Source organism: Manis pentadactyla, chromosome 10 (assembly GCF_030020395.1).
Source record: "Manis pentadactyla isolate mManPen7 chromosome 10, mManPen7.hap1, whole genome shotgun sequence".
Taxonomy (NCBI): domain Eukaryota; kingdom Metazoa; phylum Chordata; class Mammalia; order Pholidota; family Manidae; genus Manis; species Manis pentadactyla.
In genome coordinates, this window is record NC_080028.1 from 120,363,242 (window position 1) to 120,384,487 (window position 21,246).

At 50.1% G+C, this 21,246-nt stretch overlaps 1 protein-coding gene and 1 long non-coding RNA gene across 2 annotated transcripts in view; one reads left to right on the top strand and one right to left on the bottom strand.

The window, feature by feature from the left end:
* LOC118929734 (uncharacterized) overlaps nucleotides 1-21,246 on the top strand; it is a 289,885-nt gene that overhangs the window by 233,637 nt on the left and 35,002 nt on the right.
* On the bottom strand, nucleotides 9,908-16,584 carry LOC130679205 (uncharacterized). Its single transcript, XR_008992283.1, has 3 exons — nucleotides 15,370-16,584; nucleotides 12,491-12,582; nucleotides 9,908-12,036 (listed from the first exon to the last, which is right to left on the bottom strand). It is a non-coding gene; the product is annotated as an uncharacterized LOC130679205 (long non-coding RNA).

Sequence of the window (21,246 nt, forward strand, 5' to 3'; positions counted from 1 at the left end):
GCTTACATTCCCACCAGCAGTGTAGGAGGGTTCCCCTTTCTCCGCATTCTTGCCGGAATTTGTTGTGCTTAGACTTTTTGATGCTGGCCATCCTCACTGGTGTGAGGTGATATCTCATTGCAGTTTGGATTTGCATTTCCCTAATGATTAGTGATGTGGAGCATCTTTTCATGTGTCTGTTGGCCATCTGAATTCCTTCTTTGGAGAACTGTCTCTTCATATCCTCTGCCCATTTCTTAATTGGGTTATTTGCTTTTTGGGTGTGGAGGTGTGTAAGTTTTTTATATATTTTGGATGTTAACCCCTTGTCGGATATGTCATTTACAAATATATTCTCCCATACTGTAGGATGCCTTTTTGTTCTGTTGATGGTGTCCTTTCCCATACAGCAACTTTTTAGTTTGATGTAGTCCCGTGAGTTCATTTTTGCTTTTGTTTCCCTTGCTCGAGGAGATGCGTTCAGGAAGAAGATGCTCATCCTGATGTTCAGGAGATGTTTGCCTATGTTGTCTTCGAAGAGTTTTATGGTTTCATGATTTACATTCAAGTCTTTAATCCATTTCAAGTTTACTTTTGTGTATGGGGTTAAAGAATAATCCAGTAACACTCTCTTGCGAGTAGCTGTACACTTGTGCCAACATCAGCTGTTGGAGAGGCTTTCATTTCCCCATTGTATATCCATGGCTCCTTTAATGGATATTAATTGATCATATATGGGTGGGTTTATATCAGGGATCCGTAGTCTGTCCCATTGGTCTACGGGTCTGTTCTTGTGCAAGTACAGAATTGTCTTCATTACAATAGCCCACATTGTCTTTTGCACTATGTGCAACAAACGCGGACACAAACATTGGGCTACAGCAGAGGGAGGCTTTCCATCCCGCCAACACATGTGGGCCGATAATGTGTCTGCTTCATCACTCACTGGTGATGCCAAAGGCAAATGGCCAGACACATGATATACAGTAACAGTCTCAGTCTGACTAAAGCCCATAGGTCTTGCTACAGCACTTGCCCCCAAAGGGGCCAGTGACCAACCATCCAATTGGCATGGCACCACGTCAGCAGCAACAAGGTCAAGCCCGGCACACAGCCAAGCTGTCAGTGCACACAAATAGAGGGGAGGGTGTGATCATCCTGGGTGATCGGGAGCCATACTGCCCGTGACTCAGTCCACTGAATGCTCTATCCCTCTCCGTCCTCTAACACACATATTGTCTTAGTCCTAGGACGGAAAGTCACAGCCCTCCACTTCGGGGACTGCCCATGAGAGGAGCTGTCTGTATACCAAGCATCCTCAGCTATAGGGGCTTTTCCCTGCTGATAAGGACTCTCGCCTATCAATGGCTCCAGTACAAGTTATTCTTGCTTTTCACACATATACGTAACTTGCCCAAATAAGCATCGAAGATCTACACTCAAGGGGGTATCAGAGATGGTGCTGTGCTGCTTCAAGTTTGCGCCCCTATTTGGCCAGTGGAGGCGTATGTGCTATGCCACTCCCTGGCTTTGGGTCAAGTCTCGCATCCACCCCGCGATGGGATACGTGGTTATTACCTTGGTTGGAGCTGTTCTGGTGATGGGCTCCATAGCCAGCAAGGCGTGACACACAGAAGCCAGTCGCTCCTCTGTTAACGGATACTAGATCTCTGCTCCTTTCCATATTGTCACCAGAATCCAACAGGTAGGCATGTCCACTCAAGCCACTGCCAAAGGCCCCATCCACAACCATCTCCATTTACATGAACATCTAGCTCCCAGGGCCTTCATGAATCCATTACACTCAAGGACTATAATGGCCTTGACTGCTTGCTTAGTAGCAGTGAACACAGCTGCACAGGTCTCATCACGGTCCCACCTGATGCCCTTTTGTACCGACTGGTATGAGGCCTTCAGAATTTGTGCCAAGTGCGGGATAAACACCCTCCAGGAGCCCAAAACACCCAAAAACTCTTGTACGACTGACTGCCACAGTGGTAGGGGGGTGGGGAAAGCTTGGACCTTGTCTATGACTACGTCTGGGATAACTGTAGTTTTACCCGACGAGACAACCCCCGAGAACTTGACACACAATCCAGGTCCCTGAACCATCCCTATCGAAATACAGCATTCTTCAACAAACTGGAACGAATAGTTCTAAAAGTCATAGGGAACCACAGAAGACCGAGAATTGCCAAAGCAATCCAGAGAAGGAAGAACAAAGCAGGGGGGATCTCGCTTCCCACCTTCAAGCCATACTACAAAGCCACAGTAATCAGGACAATTTGGTACTGGCACAAGAGCAGACCCATAGACCAGTGGAACAGAATAGAGAGTTCAGATATTAACCCAAACATGTATGGTCATTAATGTATGATAAAGGAGCCATGGATATACAATGGGGAAATGACAGCCTCTTCCATACCTGGTGTAGGCAAAACTGGACACCTACATATAAGAGAGGGAAACTGGATCATTGTGTAAACCTACACAAAGTAAAATTCGAAATGAATCAAAGACCTGAATATAAGTCAGGAAATCATAATACTCTTAGAAAAATACATAGGCAGAAATCTCTTGGACATAAACATGAGCAACCTCTTAATGAACATATCTCCCCGGCAAGGGAAACAAAAGCAAAAATGAACAAGTGGGACTACATCAAGCTGAAAAGCTTCTGTACAGCAAAGGACACCACCAATAGAACAAAAAGTCATATTGCACTGTAGGAGAATATATTCATAAATGACATATCCCATAAGGGGTTGACAATCAAAATATAGAAAGAGCTCACACACCTCAACAAACAAAAAGCAAATAATCCAACCAAAAAATGGGTAGAGGGTCTGAAAACACACTTCTCCAAACAAGAAATTCAGAAGGCCAACAGGCCCATGAACAGATGCTCCACATCGCTAATCATCAGAGAAACGCAAATTAAAACCACAATCAGGTATCACCATCCAAAAGACAAACAACAACACATGCTGGCGAGGATGGGGAAAAAGGGGAACCCTCCTAACACTGCTGGGGGGAATGTAAATTAGTTCAGACATTGTGGAAAGCAGTATGGAGGTTCCTCAAAAAACTCAAAATAGAAATACCATTTGACCCCAGAATTCCACTCCTAGGAATGTACCCTAAGAATGCAGCAGCCCAGTTTGGAAAAGGCATATGCATCCCTCTGTTTATCATAGCACCATTGACAATAGCCGAGAAATGGAAGCAACCTAAGTGTCCATCACTAGATGAATGGATAAAGAAGATGTGGTACATATATACAAGGGAATATTATTCATTCAGGCATAAGAAGAAAACAAATCCTACCATTTATGTCCACATGGATGGAGCTGGAGGGTATTATGCTCAGTGAAATAAGCCAGGCGGAGAAAGACAAGTACCAAATGATTTCACTCATCTGTGGAGTATGAATACAAAGCAAAGACGGAAGGAACAAATCAGCAGCAGACTCATAGAACTAAAGAATGGACTAACAGTTCCCAAGGGGAAAGGGACTGGGAAGGGTGGGTGGGAATGGAGGAATAAGGGGATTAAGGGGCATTACGACTAACACACGTAATATAGGGGGTGCACGGAGAAGGAAGGCTAGCAGAGAGAAGACAAGTATTGATGCTACAGCATCTTACTATGCTGATGGGACAGTGACTGCAATGGGGTTATGTGGTGGAGACTTGATAACAGGGGGGACGTAGTAAGCATAAAGTGGCTCATGTGAAACTTGAGCATAAGACTGCATGTCAGTGATACCTTAATAGAAAAAATAAACGAACTCCAATTGGATCAGTGATCTAAATGTAAAAAATTCAACACGACCAAAAAAATTGGTGAATTTCCCTAGAACCTTGATGTAGGCTTCCTTTCTAACAGTGAGTCAAAACATAGGTATTAGGACTCCTGCTTTCAGCCGAGATGAACACAGACTGCATTTACCCCCCTACCTGGATGGAACCCCAGAAAAAAACACAAGAGAACATATGCACAGCAATGGTCTTCAAGACACTGATCGACGGGCAGTGAAGGACAGTAACCCATGAGACAGGAAATAAACAGGGTGAGCCCTACAGCCCCTGCCCTGAGAGTTTCCAGAAAGGCAGCAGCGCGGGAGCACCCAGACACAGGTGGGGAGAAGGGGTTGAGAAACGGGGGGGAAAATGTAGGGAAGCACAACCCGTCAGGAAAATAATCAACTGAAACGGGCCTGAAAAGAAACAGATGTTACAATGAGCAGAGAACATTAAAACAGCTTATAATCATATTCTTTCTGGTAAAAAAAAAAAAAAAAATGAGTACAGACAGGGAAGATAGAAAATGAAATTCAAACAGAACTTCTACAGAAAAGACATAGCATCTTAAGATGGAAATTACACTGGGTTAGAATAACAGCACTGCCAGAAAAAGGATCTGTGAACGTGAAGACACGGCAGTGGAAGCACTTCCAGATGAAGCAGCCAGAGAGAGAGATTAAAGGGAAAGAAGGGCATCGGTCAGCTGTGGGACAGTGTCAAGCTGTGGAATACACAGGGAATGAGGATCCCTGGAGGGAGGCTGGGGGAAGCACAGGGAACATCTGAAGACACACGGTCAAACTTTCCCCAAAGGTGACGGAAACCGTCAACACACAGATCCAACAAGTTGCATGACCCCCAAGCACAGACACACGAGGGAAACGCAGCCAAGACGAATCAAGCACATCACCTACGACCGGTGATAGTGAGAACATTTTAAAGCTGTGAGGAGAAGAAGAAAACAAAATATGTGGCATACGGAGGAAAAGATGAAGATGACCTTGAATTGCTCTTGGAAATAATGTGTGTGTAAGCGAGGAATATACTTAAAGTACAGGAGGAAAAAACAGCAAAGATCCTTCTAAAAGGGAAGGCAAAATGCAGACATTTTCAGACCTATGAGAGCTGAAAGGTTCTTCATTAACTACAAGAAATGTCACCAAAAAGTCCTTCATGCAGAACGAATAGGAGAGCACATAAAAATCTGGATCTATACAAAGGAATGAAAGTAAAAGAAACAGGAACTACGTATTTTGTCTTATTAGTTAAGTCTCTTAAAAGGTTAACGGAGTATTTAACTACAAATAACAATTTGTGGGATCGGTACTACTGTGAGAGTAAAGTGCAACAACACGGCAAAGACCAAGAGGGGAGAGCTGGAGGGAACTGTGAGCTCCTTATAGTCTAGTGAAATGACAGATCACTTGAAGAAAAACTATGATAAACTAAAGGTGTATAGTATAAACCTTAAAGCACCCCTTAAAATGACGGTGTCATAGCCAACAACCCAACAAAGGTTACAAAATGGAATCACAGAAATGCAATGCACTGGAAGGAAGGAAGACAGAGAACAAAAAGGAAACAAAGAAGACGGGACAGACAGCAAAGACAACAGACCACAAGCTACCCACTTACACCAATAATTGTGTCAGATGGAAGCGGTCTCAACACCCCAGTTAACAGGCACAAATGGTCAGACTGGATAAAAAGGAAAGACCGAATCACATGCTGTCTACAAGAAAATCACTTTATGACTGCCCTTGTAATGTTCACCATGTAGCTTATTCACTATGTAAGAATTTGTTCTGCATGTAAGAACTTGTTCGTTATGCTTCAGAAGACTGCAGACTGACGAAAATTAGGCTTGGGGTGGATTAATGATTGTGCATTGAGCATTGACTCCCCTATACAGAATTTTATTGTTGTTAACGACCATTTGATCAATAAATATGAGAGATGCCCTCACACAAAAAAATAAATAAGTAACCGGGATGTAATGTATAGCATAAGGAATATAGTCAAAATATTGTAACAACTTGGTATGGTGATAGCTGGTGCCTAGAATTATCATGTATAGAAATGTTGAATCACTGTGTTGTACACCTGAAACTAATGTAATACTGTGTGTCAACTACCCTTCAATAAAAAATAATTACCTAAGAAGAAATAAATAATATCCTTAAACATTAAAAAAAGAAAATCACTTTAAAGAGAAAGATGCAAACTAAAAAGTAAAAGGATGGAAAAAGATTCAGCATGCCCAAAGAAGTCTGGGGAGGCTCTATAAATGCCAGAGAAAGTCCATGTCAGAATACTAACAGGGACAAAACAGGCCATTTCTCAACGACAAAGTGGTTAATTAACCAAGAGGATACAACAGTCTTCAGTGTTTACATACCTAACAATAAACATGAATCAAAAAACCGGAGGAACTGCAAGGCGAAATACACAAACCACAACTTGGATCACAGTGTTTTGGTGTCTGGAAAAATCACATGCACCAAGTTTTCCTTAGGCAGCAGGCCCTTGGCTTACATAGGCACCAAGAAGAAGCCACACATTGCGATGAATTCAGGGTTGTCATTAGGAAAGCTGTCCACAATTGTGTGCTGAATGAAATAAGCCGCATACACGCACACACCACTTTTGTAGCATTCCACTTAAATGAGGGACCCAGAAGAGCCAAAGCCATAGAGACAGAGGGGAGGATGGTGGTTGCCAGGGACCGGAAGGGAGACTAGACTGGGCAGGTGGTCTTTAACGGGTGCGCAGTGTCGATTTGGAGATGGGACAGTAGGGGGCGGCTGCAAAATTTCAAAGTGCTCAGTGCCGCAGAACTATCCCCTCAAAAATGGCTCAAGTGGTAAATTTTATGTTATTTTACCACAGTAAATACTGAAAAAGAAAACACGAGATTCAGATGCCCGGGTGAAAAGTAGAGGCCTGGAGCTCAGGGGGAGCCGCCTGGCTTACGGCAGGCCTTCAAGTGGCTGATGTCCGGGCTGCGTCTGTGCCCGCGTGCGCCCCCACCTTCACAAAACATCCTCCTGTGTCCTGAATTGGACGTTTTCCCACTAAGTCTTTTTGTGCATGTGACATTTTATTCATAGGATACACAAGAGATGGTGACACATCTGGCTCAAGCTGATACACACGATCAGAAGTTTTATACAGAGAATAGACTTTCTTCATTGGCATTGAGGGGCAGGCTCTGGGAAATCCATACACTTGCTGAAATTGTAGGCACCATTTGAAGTGGGCGTGAGCACGGATACCACAGTCTCTGATTCCGGGTCCTCAAAATGTTCTCTTGGGCTCAGAGGTGCCTGAGGGGTGAGGATGCGTCCCTCTGTACAGAATCCTGAACCTAGTGTCAGTGAACACTGAGCACAAGAGCTCTGTTCTGCCAAGTGCTTTAAAGTTAACTTTTGAGTCCAAGTCAATGTACCTGGGATCTTTCTTACATACCTACGTCACTCTTGTAGGGCTGACTGTTTCTGCTTACCCTGAATTTCCTAGCCACTCACTAGACATGCTCTGTAGGAGAACGTGACAGAGGGCGAGAGTCCACCCGTGTGTCAAGTGGAGAGTGGAGAGGACACGTCATCTGGGGGGGAGGGCTGAAAGGTGACCTGGACGGCTCGAGGATCATCTTGGCGGATGGTCAGACCTTGGGCCAGTGGCAGGAGACATTGTTTGCCCCTGTTCGGATTGGACTGGCAGTTGCCTGTTTTTCCTTCAAACTGGTTGCTAGGTTGCAGCAACCTATGACCTCACGAGGGTTCCGACCCTCCTGGTTGGCAGGTGCTTGGCAGCACAGGTAGCCAGAAGCATCTTCGCAGAGCTTTCTCCACTCCTAGCGTCTCCTCAGCCTGGAGTAGGGATAACGGGCTCACGTTCAGTGAGAATCCACAGGAGGAGTTTGGACAGGGTCTGGTCCCGGAGAGGGCAGGAGTTGGGGACAAATCATGGCCAGCGTTCCACCGAGTTCCCAGGCCGTGAGCCAGAGGCCCCGGCCCGGCCCCTCCGGGCACCCGCCGGAGGTGATGCTGGGGGCAGAAAGATCAGGGCTGCCAGGTGAGGCAGCGGAGGGACGAGGGGCTTGAGGAGGGGGTGCCGACGGCAGGAAGGCCTACCCAGGGGGGCCTTGTGCGCAGGAAGGAGAGACTCAGAAGGCCAGGGACTGGAGGGCGAGGGTGTAGGCGTGGGGACAAGGCCACGGTCTGCGACAGCAGAGGCACTGGGGGCAGCTTGTCTTTTGGGGGTACTTGGAGTGGTGTGGGAGGGGAATCAGGGACCCCAAGGGATGAATCCCAAAGACAACAGCTGGACGCTGTCGCCTGGTTTCTTTGCCCAGCAGCCCAGGCACACAGCAGCCCTCTGCCAGAGGGCTGCGGCCGGCGCGGGAAGCGGGAGAGGTCGGCCGCTCTCCAGGAGGAGTCGGAGGAGGAGGCAGCCCCGGGCAAGGCGGAAGCCTGGGTCGTGGACAGGCTGTGCGGCCTCAAGATGAGGCTGAAGCAACGGCGGGTGTCCCCGGTGCTGCCCGAGCACCACGAGGCCTTCAAAAGGCTGCTTGGTAGGGGGAACCCTGAGCCCATTCCCCTTGAGAGAAACTTCCAGCGACTATGCTTTTCCAATGGAAAAGAATTCCCTGCCAGTTGGTGACCTCTCTGCTCCCAGAGGACTCCTCCGGGGTCACTTAGAAATGGCTGCCAGTAAAGGAGAAGGATGGAGAGATGGCTGGGGAGGCGGCCACGGTCTGCGACAGCAGAGACACTGGGGGCAGCTTGTCTTTTGGGGGTAGTTGGAGTGGAGTGGGAGGGGACACGGGGACCGAGGGACGAATCCCAAAGACAACAGCTGGACGCTGTCGCCTGGTTTCTTTGCCCAGCAGCCCAGGCACACAGCAGCCCAATGCCAGCGGACTCCGGCCGGCGCGGGAAGCGGGCGAGGTCGGCCGCTCTCCAGGAGGAGTCGGAGGAGGCAGCCCAGGGCGAGGAGGACGCCTGGGTCCCGGACATGCTGTGCGGCCTCAAGATGAGGCTGAAGCGACGGCGGGTGTCCCCAGTGCTGCCCGAGCACCATGAGGCCTTCAAAAGGCTGCTTGGTAGGGGGAACCCTGAGCCCATTCCCCTTGAGAGAAACTTCCAGCGACTATGCTTTTCCAATGGAAAAGAATTCCCTGCCAGTTGGTGACCTCTCTGCTCCCAGAGGACTCCTCCGGGAACACTTAGAAATGAGGGAGGATTAGGCCAGAGGCAGAAGCAGTCTGCACTCGGCACACGAAAGCTCTGCTTCCACTGCACCCCTGAGGCTTTCATATCTAAATGCCTCCGTCAGCGTGCGGGGTGCTGACAGGCCATTGGGCGCGCTGATGTGACCGTCAAGGGAGACGATGCCTTCCTGCACGGTGATGGAGCACCACCTTCTGTAGGATCAGACCTGTGCACATCACCTACTGACACCTGCCCCCGCACCCCCAGCCACCAAAGAAGGCTGGCACCATCTTTCTGGCCCAATGAGTGCACCTCGGCCTCCCCACCCCGAAAGGTCCCGTCAGGAGGCACGGCTGCTCACTGCTCAGCCCTGCTCCGGCTGTCCGTCTAACCTGTGCCTCTCTTCCCAGGGGACCCTGTTGTTAAAAGATTCCTGGCCTGGGACAAAAATCTGAGGGTATCTGACAAGGTAACTTTGTCCACTGACATGTGTTCTCTCTCCAGCATCTACCCTGGGGGGCTGGAGGGATGCCTTCTGAACCCACAGTCTCGCCTCCCTCTCCAACTCGGTGCCTTGTCCACACTGCCCTTTGCGGGGCCTGGAGGCTCCTTGCGTGTGAATGGGCAGCCCTGCCCCCACCCCCACTCCCCTGGGGTCCGCCCCTTTGGTTGTGACTGGCAAGTCCCTTGTCGCCTCAGCCCTGGGGACTCCCCTTTGTGCTAGCTTATCAAAGACCCTTCTGATGGCAGCTGTCCTAGATACCCGGCGTCACACCGGCAAAGCCTGCCATCCAGGAGCATCCTAAAGTCCCTCTCCCCGCACGGGCGGGGTCTGCCCCCAGCCTCCCCCTCCCTCACCCCTCCGTCCTTCTTCTTCTGGGATGTGACCGCTCTCCTGTGGCGTTCTCCTCTCCCTCAGTATCTCCTGGCCATGGTCATAGCGTATTTCAGCCGGGCTGGCCTCCCCTCCTGGCAGTACCAGACAATTCACTTCTTCATAGCTCTGTGAGTATTGCTGTCAGTGGCCGGCCGTCAACGTTCAGTCCTCCGGGAGGGCGGAGGGAGGGGTGTGGGACTCTGACGTTGCATCTATTTGCTTTCTCACTCCACGTGTACCGTTCACTTTGGTATGCGAAGGACAGGATTATAACAGAGCGGTTTCTATACTGCTGTCTGTGGAGACAGACAACCCTAACACCACTTAAAACACGGGAACAAACGAAGGACCACATAAAACCCTCCTAAGAGGAGGGACAGAATGGGCACCACGCTGTCCCCACGTGGCCAGGCTTGAGACCGCACCGCCTCCAAAGCCTCGGCCGCTCACCTGCCCGAGTCCACATCGAGTGGACCGTCGTCCTCTGGGTTCCCAGGCAGACGCCACAGTGCAGGCCCTCGTCATGTGACACAGACCGAGCGTAGGCACTCCCCACCCGTGCTTCCTACAAGGCTTTACGTGCCCCAAATCCTCCGAGAACACATTTCTAATGCTCCCCGCCCCTCCTCAGCAATGTCACCAGCTAAGGGGGTTCTAAGCCGGGGCCAGCCTTCTCAGTCTGAACTCAGCCGTCCCCACAGTCAGCATCACACTTGCTTATGGTCCTCATATTGCACTGCTTTGTTCCAATGCTCCGTCTGAAATCCCTTCCCTCTGTGTTCACATTGTGTCTTCTGACTTGTAGGTGTCTTTCACACACATATATATTGGAAGAAAACGACCACTCCTTAAAGTCGGTGCAAAGAGCACGACTGTTACCACGCCTCCCCTGGCCCCCTAACTGTGGTCCCCCAGTAGCACATCAGCTAAAATCCTAGTGCCATGTCACGTTCTGGGTAATAGTTACTTCCTGTCACCCCCCTCCCCTTCTCCAAACCATCAGACCAGACACCGCTGCAGGCAGGTCTTGTCAAAATATCCGCATGTTCACAAAGCCCTCAGCACGCTACTTTGCGTTGCAAACGTTTAAGTTACACTGAGTCCATGAGGCGATCGGTATGGCATTTGACTGTGAGATAAAAGCATCCATCCATCCATCCAGTGAAATCTTGTAGACTGCATTCCGTGCCAGGGACTAGGAGGGCTGGGAGGAGAGCCTTGAGAAGGGCACGTGGCACCCATCCTCCAGCCTGAGCCCCGTGGGAGGGAAGCTATGACTACAGAAACCGGCTAGTCAGTTCCTGCCCTCTGGACGCCTCCGCAGGGAGCCGCAGGGTGTGCACATACAGCCGGTTTGAAGGGCACAGGGCAGATGATGGGGACATTGCATGGAAGCTGCCCTGCTCGCCCTCAGGCCTCCCCGAGGGCCTTTGTCTTCAGCATCCAGGTGTGAGAGGTGCCCTTCAGGTCCCTGCCCCGCAGTGGCTTCTTGATGACTGCGTGGCCCCGTGTGGCGCTGGTAGGGCTCCCGTAGGTCCTCTGTGAAGATCAGCCTGGGCCTCTCCTTGGAAGCTGACCTCGGCTGGGGATCCTTCCCATCTTGCTGCTGACCAGCAGCCCGATGTCTCTCCCCAGCTACCTGGCCAACGACATGGAGGAGGACGACGAGGGCCCCAAGCAGGCCATCCTTTGGCTCCTCTACGGGAACAACCGTGCCCGGCGTCTCCTCTTCCACCAACGGCGAGTCCAATTCGCCCAGTCCATGGGCTGGAGGGCCTGGGTCTCCCGGGAAGAGTGTGAGGAGGTGCGTGAGCAGCTGGGATCTGGGGGCGGGGGTGCCGGACGGCAGTGGGGGGAACACGGGATCGTGGGATCTGGAGGCTGGGCGAGGAAGGAGGGGCCACCTGAGGCCAGAGCCACCTGCCTTCCAGATCCAAGCGTTTGACCCAGAGCTCCCGGTGTGGAGGCGAGACCGCAGCCTGCTTGCTGTGTGAGCGCTCCCGGGACCCCGGAGGCCTGGTTGCACCGGCCCGAAAGAAGGGAAGTCTGGATCCTCGGGTGTAGACAGAGCACCTCGTTGTGTCGACTTAGGAAGTCACCCTTCCAGACGCTGACTCCGCTCCCAGCCACAGGCCGAAGACACATGCAGGTATGACCCCTGCACACAACCAGAGGGGAGGGCGTGATCATCCTGGGTGATCGGGAGCCATACTGCCCGTCACTCAGTCCACTGAATGCTCTACCCCTCTCCGTCCTCTAACACCCATATTGTCTTAGTCCTAGGACAGAAAGTCACAGCCCTCCACTTCGGGGGCTGCCCACGAGAGGAGCCCTGTGTATACCAAGCATCTTCAGGTATAGGGGCTTCTCCCTGCTGATAAGGACTCTCGCCTACCAATGGCTCACGGGCAAGTTCTTCTTGCTTGCCACTCATATACGTCACTTGCCCAAATAAGCACTGGAGATCTCCACTCAAGGAGATAACGGCGATGGTGCTATGCTGCTGCAAGTTTGCGCCCCCATTTGGCCAGCGGAGGCGTCTGTGCCATGCCACTCCCTGACGTTTGGGTCCAGTCTCACACCCACCCCGCGAAGGGATAGGCGGTTATTACCTTGGTCGGGGCTGTTCCGGTGATGGGCTCCATAGCCAGCAAGGCGTGATACACAGAAGCCAGTCGCTCCTCTGTTAATGGCTACCAGACCTCTGCTCCTTTCCATAATTGTGACCAGAATCCAACAGGTTGGCATGTCCACTTAAGCCACTGCCAAAGGCCCCATCCATAATCATCTCCGTTTACATGAACATCTAGCTCCCAGGGCCTTCGTGAATCCATTACACTCAAGGACTATAACGGCCTTGACTGCTTGCTTAGTAGCAGTGAACACAGCTGCACAGGTCTCATCACGGTCCCACCTGATGCCCTTTTGTACCGACTGCTATGAGGCCTTCAGAATTTGTGCCAAGTGCGGGATAAACACCCTCCAGGAGCCCAAAACACCCAAAGACTCTTGCACGACTGACTGCCACAGTGGTAGGGGTGGGGTAAGCCTGGACGTCTGGGATAACTATAGTTTTACCCGACCAGACAACCCACAAGAACTTGGCACACAAACCAGGTCCCTGAATCATCCCTATCAAAATACCGACAGCATTCTTCAACAAAATGGAAAAAATAGTTCTAAAAGTCATAAGGAACAACAAAAGACCCCGAATAGCCAAAGCAATCCTAAGAAGGAAGAATAAAGCGGGGGGAGATGAGGGTTATGCTCCCCAACTTCAAGTTCTACTACACAGCCACAGTAATCAAGACAATTTGATACTGGCACAAGAACAGACCTGTAGATCAATGGAACAGGATAGAGGGCGCAGATATAACCCACACATACATGGCCAATTAATACATGATAAAGGAACGACGGACATACAATGGGGAAATGGCAGCCTCTTCCACAGCTGGTGTTGGCAAAACTGGACAGCTACATGAGAGAGAGAGAGAGAAGGAAATGGGACTGCGGTCTAATTCCATACACAAGAGTAAACTCGAAATGGATCAAAGACCTGAATGAAAGTCATGAAACCATAAAACTCTTAGAAGTAAATCATAGGCAAAAGTCTCTTGAATGTAAACCTGAGCAGCTTTTTCATGGACATGTCTCCTAGGACAAGGGAAACAAAAGCAAAGATGAACAAGTGGGACTCCATCCAAGTAAAAAGCTTGTGTACAGCAAAGGACACCATCAGTGGAAGAAAAAGGCATCTCTACAGTATGGGAGAATATATTCATAAATGACATATATGATAAGGGGTTGACAGCCAAAATATAAAGAGTTCATGCACCTCAACAACCAAAAGGCAAACAACACGACTAAAAAATAGGCAGAGGATCTGAACACACACTTCTCCAAAGAAGAAATTCAGATGGCCAACGGGCCCATGAAAAGATGCTCCACATCGCTAATTGTCAGAGAAAGGAGAACTTAAACCACAATGAGATATCCCCTCACACTGGTCAGGATGGCCACCATCCAAAAGACAAACAACAACACATGCTGGTGAGGATGTGGAGAAAGGGGCACCCTCCTACACTGCTGGGGGGACTGTAAATTAGTTCAACCATTCCGAAAAGCATTGTGGAGGTTCCTCAAAAAACTCAACATAGAAATACCATTTGGCCCAGGAATTCCACTCCTAGGAATCTAACCTAAGAATGCAGCAGCCCAGTTTGAAAAAGACATAGGTACCCCTATGTTTATCACAGCACTACTTACAATAGCCAAGAAATGGAAGCAACCTAAGTGTCCATCAGAACATGAATGGATAAGGAAGATGTGGTACATATCCACAATGGAATATTAGTCAGCCATAAGAAGAAAACAAATCCTACCATTTGTAACAACATGGATGGGGCTAGAGGGTATTATGCTCATTGAAATAAGCCAGGCGGAGAAAGACAAGTACCAAATGATTTCACTCATATGTGAAGTATCAGAACAAAGAAAAAAACTGAATGAACAAAACAACAGCAGACTCACAGAACCCAAGAATGGACTAAGAGTTACCAAAGGGAGAGGGATTGGGGAGGATGGGTGGGAAGGGAGCGACGAGGGGGGAAAGGGGGCATTATGATTAGCAGACATAATGTAGGGGGGAGCACGGGGAGGGCTGTACAACACAGAGAAGACACGTAGCGATTCTGTAGCATCTTACTACGCTGATGGACAGTGACTGTGACTGTAATGGTGTAGGTGGTGGGGACTTGATGATAGGGGGAGTCTAGTAACCACAATGCTACTCATGTAATTGTAGATTAATGATACCAAATAAATAAATGATTCCCTATCGATATGGAGATGGCCTACTTCTACTCTCCACCCCTTGGGAACACCTATTGATATGGAGATGCACTGAGGCCAGGTGAGGGATTCTGGAAATACTGCAATTTTACCAACAGCCTAATCCTCCAGAAATTTTTGACTCACAATCTCCTCGTGCCTCATCTTCTGCAAGGGCCCCCGTGTGAGAGAACTGGAGCACCGTAACCAGACCATTAACACAAAATCATGGTAATCCTCAAGCCGAGGATTCAGCTAGGTTCAAACTCCTATGCACATTAAGGCCATAGCTGGCCTGTTCCACAGGCGGTCAGCAGCTGAACGGGTAGGGAGTACACACAAGTCATGACAGGGAAGCTGCAGCCGGGGGGGCGCATACCAGGCCACAAGGACTGTGGAAGAAAATAACTTTAGGGGCGGTAAGATACCTGCTTTAATGACAGCAGCAGAGGCAAATCTTGTCCATCAGGTAGAATGCATGCAAGAGAGGGGTCCTGTGACTGGACAGTGGCAGGAATGGGATCTCGTCCTGGTCTAGTGTACCAGACTTTCACGCCCCTCCCTGTGCGAGCTACAGATGGGTCAGTAGATAGGGCTACGGGAGGTACATGCACCGGCCATAAAGATAAACCTAAACTTCCCCATAAGATGCTCCTACCTCCGGGACGTATTGGGTACACTACCGCGATCTCTGGAGGCCAACTCTGCTATTACTCCAGGGACACGCAGGAGGCCAGCTTTCAAGCCTTCTCCCCAGGGTGCCAGACGGGCCAGTCATCGCTGGTCCATGTGTTGAAATGTTCAGGACCACGTCCGCTCAACTAAAAACTCAAAATAGAGATAGCATTTGATCCAGGAGTTCCACTCTTAGAAACTTATCCTAACAAAACAGAATCACAGACCCAAAAAAGACATATGCACCCCTATGTTTATCGCAGCATTATTTACAATAGCCAAGATATGGAAGCAACCTCAGTGTCCATCACTAGATGAAGGGATAAAGAAGATGTGGTACATATATACAATGTAATATTAGTCAGCCATAAGGAGAAAACAAATCCTACCATTCACAACAACACGGATGGAGCTAGAGGGTATTATGCTCAGTGAAATAAGCCAGGCGGAGAAAGGCAAGTATCAAGTGATTTCACTCATATGTCGAGTATAAGAACAAAGAAAAAACTGAATCAGAACCCAAGAAGGCTACCAACAGTTACCAAAGGTAAGGGCCTGGGGAGGATGGGTTGGAAGCGGGGGATAAGGGGAAAAGGGGGCATTACGAATAGTACACATAGTGCAGGGGGCTGGGGCGATGGGCACGGGGAAGGCAGTACAGCACAGAGAAGGCAAGTAGTGATTCTATAGCATCTTACTATGCTGATAGACAGTGACTGTAATGGGGTATGTCGTGCGGACTTGGTAACGGGGAAATCTAGTAACCACAGTGTTGCTCATGTAAGTGTACACTAATGATACCAAAATAAAAAATAAACAATTTAAAAAGCGAATATTTACTCGAGTAACTAAAAATCATTCATGAAAGCAGTGATTTCAGTGTCAACCCAATATATTGTAAGTGTTTACAATTGGAAGGAAACATCATGAACCAGTTAAAATCTTGGTATCTGCTTCTAGACAGGAAATCCGACACAAAACCTAAAACTGCCAGGAACGGGTACAGAAACTCGAGTTTCACATCCAGGAGGCAAGGGCGAAAGGGAGCCAGGGAGCCTGGGTAGCGGTAGAGAGTTGGCACTCAAACACACATTTCCTCAATTTACTGGAAGGTACAGCAATCCCATCAACATAGGCACCTTTATTGCCCTAGTCCTAAAAACTCGTTTTAAAAATAACGCAGGACAGTGACTGTAATGGGGTATGTGGTGGGTACTTGATAACGGGGACAATCTAGGAACCACAGTGCTGCTCATGTAAGTGTATATTAATGATACCAAAATAAAAAACACATAAAAATAACGGAGGAGCCAAAAGGAGCCGCTTGGTCGGAAACCTACGCGAAATTCCTAACACAGCCTGGGCTGCAGCCGGCGGCAGGGTCGTTCCCGCCCATTACTATACAAACAGGTACCCGGTCTCCGGGCGGGGGACCTCGCCAGTGCCCGTCGCCCCTGGGCGGACAACTCTCCCTCCTCTCGCCACAGGACCTGTCCAGACAACAGCAATCAGCAGACATTTCACTGCTGACTGAACAAGAGGTAGAGAACAGCACAGAATCGCCCCCGAGATAAGCAGACATGCAAGCAGCTCACACAGATCAATAAACACTGCAACTGCAACGCCGGCAGCGGACGCGCGCGACCCTCGGCCGTCCGCCCCCTCCCCCACCCGCCTGCCACCCCAGACCAGCGCCCCACCCAAGCTCCATTACCCGGGAGCAGCGCTCCGCGACTCCGGCCGGATAACAACTTCCCAGAAAACACCAAAGAGAAAAAAAGGCGTCCACGCAGAGCCCCATCCTGGCGCGGAAAAGCAGCTCTCCCGGGCGAGGGGATCTGTCTGTGGTGCTTCCCCGTCCCTGACACCGGGTAACAACTCCGCAAAGGCACCTGCCGCCCAGCTCGCCGCCAGCTCCAGGTCTCCCACGGCGGCAAGTGGGTGCCCGCTCGTGCCCGGAGGGCCCGGCCGCCGCGCCAGCTCCCCACGGAGCGTGGACCGCAGTCCCGGGGCTCGCCTCGCCGTGGCCAGCCGGGACCCGAGGAGCGGGACCGCTGAGGGCCCCGCGCCTCCGTCCCGCCGCCCCCCCATCCGCGGGCGCGCCTCGCCGGCCGGTCCCAACCTCACCGCCGCCGGCGCAGCCCGGTCCGACCGCGGCGCGCTCCGCCGGGACCCGCGCGCTGACATGCAGCCCGCAGCCCGCAGCCCGGCCCGGCACGGAGGGGCTGAACAGTGGGCAAAACCCGCTCCGCCCAGACCAGAGAACTGGCCGGCCGCGTCCCGGACGCCCGCCCAGCGCCGGGGAGGCGGCGGCGGCGGCGAACCGTCCCGGGGGGCGGCAGCGGCGGCAGGAGCGGCCAGCCGGAGAGAGACCAGGGGAGGGGCTCGACGCCTCAGGGAGAGCGGAGCGGAGCGGCCGCGGCGCGGCTCCGGCAGCTGCGGCAGCGGAGGCGGGCAGAGAGCGCTCCCATCCCCTTGGCCGGCCCTGCTCTGGCCGCCCCGGCTGCCCGGCTTCCCCTGACGCCGCCGTTCCCCGGTCCCCTCCGCTACTCACCGTTGCTGCACCCGCCGGCTCGTCGGCTTTCCGCGCCCACACCTGGGCCGTCCGTCTGCTCCTCCTGCAGACGCCCCCATGCTCCAGCCACGTCCTGCGCCTCTCCGCACCGCACCTGGCTTACGACACTCGCGGCTTTACGACAGCACGTTCCTCAGACCTAGAGCCGCTCGCTCTACGGCGGGAACCTTGTTGCTAGGGAGAGGACGCTGCATCCAGCACGGAGGGAGGGAAACGTTCCCTCAGCTGTAGGGGATGCGGAGGGGACCGCTGGGATACTTCAGTGAAAACGACAAAACATACTGAGAAAGGGGGTGGTGGGGAGAGGGGGAAGGGTTAAAGGGCGTTATGATTAGCACACATAATGGAGGGGGGTCATGGGGAAGGCAGTACAGCACAGAGAAGACAGTGACTCCACAGCATCTTACTACACTGACGGACAGTGACTGCAATGGTGGATGGGGGGACTTGGTAATATGGGTGAATCTAGTGACCACCATGGCGGTCATGTGAATCCTTCATAACACTGAATACCAATGATACCTTCATAAAAAATAAAAAAACATTACCGAATAAATGAAGGAAGACTTGAATAAATGAAGAGAGGTGATGTGTTCACGTATTCGAAGATTCAGTTGGAAGACGGTTCTTCCTGTAACGGCTGTGGATTCAACATAATCCCCATCATAATCCCACAGGCACTCCTTCTGGGGTCTGCTGACTTCTTCAAAGGTCAATGGAAAGCCCCACCAACGGCCTACACCTCGAGCAAGGGAAACAAAAGCAAAAATGAACTCATGGGACTACATCAAACTAAAAAGTTGCTGTATGGGAAAGGACACCATCAACAGAACAAAAAGACTTCCTACAGTATGGGAGAATATATTTGTCTTTTTTTAAAATGTATTTTTATTAAGGTATGATTGATATACACTCTTAATGAACGTTTCACATGAAAAAACAATGTCGTTACTACATTTACCCATATTATCAAGTCCCCACTCAGGCCCCAATGTAGTCACTGAGCATCAGTGTAGTAAGATGCCACAGATCCACTATGTGCCTTCTCTGTGCTACACTGTTCTCCCCGTGATACCCCACACCATGTGTACTAAACATAATACCCCTCAATCCCCTTCTCCCTCGCTCCCCACCTGCCCTTCCACACCCCTCCCCTTTGGTAAACACTGGTTCCTTCTTGGAGTCTCCGATTCTGCTGCTACTTTGTTCCTTCAATTTTGCTTCATTGTTATACTTCACAAATGAGGGAAATCATTGGGCGTTTGTCTTTCTCCGCCTGCCTTGTTTCACTGAGCATAATGTCCTCCAGCTCGATCCACGTTGTTCCAAATGGTAGGATTTGTTTCTTTCTTATGGCCGAATAGTATTCCATTGTGTATATGTAACACATCTTCTTTGTCCATTCATCTACTGATGGACACTTAGGTTGCTTCTGTATCTTGGCTACTGTAAAAAGTGACGTGATAAACATAGGGGTGCATATGTCTTTCTGAATCTGAGAAGTTGTATTCTTTGGGTAAATTCCAAGGAGTGGGAATCTGGGTCAAATGGTATTTCTATTTTTAGTTTTTTGAGGAACCTACAGATTGCTTTACACAACGGTTGAACTAGCTTACATTCCCACCAGCAGTGTAGGAGGGTTCCCCTTTCTCCGCATTCTTGCCGGAATTTGTTGTGCTTAGACTTTTTGATGCTGGCCATCCTCACTGGTGTGAGGTGATATCTCATTGCAGTTTGGATTTGCATTTCCCTAATGATTAGTGATGTGGAGCATCTTTTCATGTGTCTGTTGGCCATCTGAATTCCTTCTTTGGAGAACTGTCTCTTCATATCCTCTGCCCATTTCTTAATTGGGTTATTTGCTTTTTGGGTGTGGAGGTGTGTAAGTTTTTTATATATTTTGGATGTTAACCCCTTGTCGGATATGTCATTTACAAATATATTCTCCCATACTGTAGGATGCCTTTTTGTTCTGTTGATGGTGTCCTTTCCCATACAGCAACTTTTTAGTTTGATGTAGTCCCGTGAGTTCATTTTTGCTTTTGTTTCCCTTGCTCGAGGAGATGCGTTCAGGAAGAAGATGCTCATCCTGATGTTCAGGAGATGTTTGCCTATGTTGTCTTCGAAGAGTTTTATGGTTTCATGATTTACATTCAAGTCTTTAATCCATTTCAAGTTTACTTTTGTGTATGGGGTTAAAGAATAATCCAGTAACACTCTCTTGCGAGTAGCTGTACACTTGTGCCAACATCAGCTGTTGGAGAGGCTTTCATTTCCCCATTGTATATCCATGGCTCCTTTAATGGATATTAATTGATCATATATGGGTGGGTTTATATCAGGGATCCGTAGTCTGTCCCATTGGTCTACGGGTCTGTTCTTGTGCAAGTACAGAATTGTCTTCATTACAATAGCCCACATTGTCTTTTGCACTATGTGCAACAAACGCGGACACAAACATTGGGCTACAGCAGAGGGAGGCTTTCCATCCCGCCAACACATGTGGGCCGATAATGTGTCTGCTTCATCACTCACTGGTGATGCCAAAGGCAAATGGCCAGACACATGATATACAGTAACAGTCTCAGTCTGACTAAAGCCCATAGGTCTTGCTACAGCACTTGCCCCCAAAGGGGCCAGTGACCAACCATCCAATTGGCATGGCACCACGTCAGCAGCAACAAGGTCAAGCCCGGCACACAGCCAAGCTGTCAGTGCACACAAATAGAGGGGAGGGTGTGATCATCCTGGGTGATCGGGAGCCATACTGCCCGTGACTCAGTCCACTGAATGCTCTATCCCTCTCCGTCCTCTAACACACATATTGTCTTAGTCCTAGGACGGAAAGTCACAGCCCTCCACTTCGGGGACTGCCCATGAGAGGAGCTGTCTGTATACCAAGCATCCTCAGCTATAGGGGCTTTTCCCTGCTGATAAGGACTCTCGCCTATCAATGGCTCCAGTACAAGTTATTCTTGCTTTTCACACATATACGTAACTTGCCCAAATAAGCATCGAAGATCTACACTCAAGGGGGTATCAGAGATGGTGCTGTGCTGCTTCAAGTTTGCGCCCCTATTTGGCCAGTGGAGGCGTATGTGCTATGCCACTCCCTGGCTTTGGGTCAAGTCTCGCATCCACCCCGCGATGGGATACGTGGTTATTACCTTGGTTGGAGCTGTTCTGGTGATGGGCTCCATAGCCAGCAAGGCGTGACACACAGAAGCCAGTCGCTCCTCTGTTAACGGATACTAGATCTCTGCTCCTTTCCATATTGTCACCAGA